Below are 418 nucleotides of genomic sequence, written 5' to 3'. Positions count from 1 at the left end.
ATAACTTTAAATATTAAAATGAACTATGAACAAGACTCAATGCACACTACTAAGTAGCCGAATTCGATATTAAAATCACAAAGATTAAAGTTAATTTTTAAACAAGATTTAAAAGTGATACATCCAAAGTGTTTATTTATTTTAAATATAAATAATTATAATTTGAAAAATAATACTTAGTCTTAAAGAGCGTTTATTTATTTTTACAAATTATTACAAATAGTATGTAATACGTCCTTAAAACAATAACATTGTAATGATATTTTGTGAACAAATAGATAATAAACTGTATGTATGAGAAACAAAAAAAAATAATGGATGCTTATACATATATTTGTATATACAGGGTGTTCGGAAAGTACCGGGACGCCCGAATATCAGGAAAAATATAAGTTTTACAAAAAAATGTTTCAGACAA

Source organism: Odontomachus brunneus, unplaced genomic scaffold, assembly GCF_010583005.1.
Source record: "Odontomachus brunneus isolate Ranch 3 - 2012 unplaced genomic scaffold, Obru_v1 Obru_scaffold_174, whole genome shotgun sequence".
In the NCBI taxonomy this organism is placed as follows: domain Eukaryota; kingdom Metazoa; phylum Arthropoda; class Insecta; order Hymenoptera; family Formicidae; genus Odontomachus; species Odontomachus brunneus.
This window is presented reverse-complemented; position numbering follows the sequence as displayed.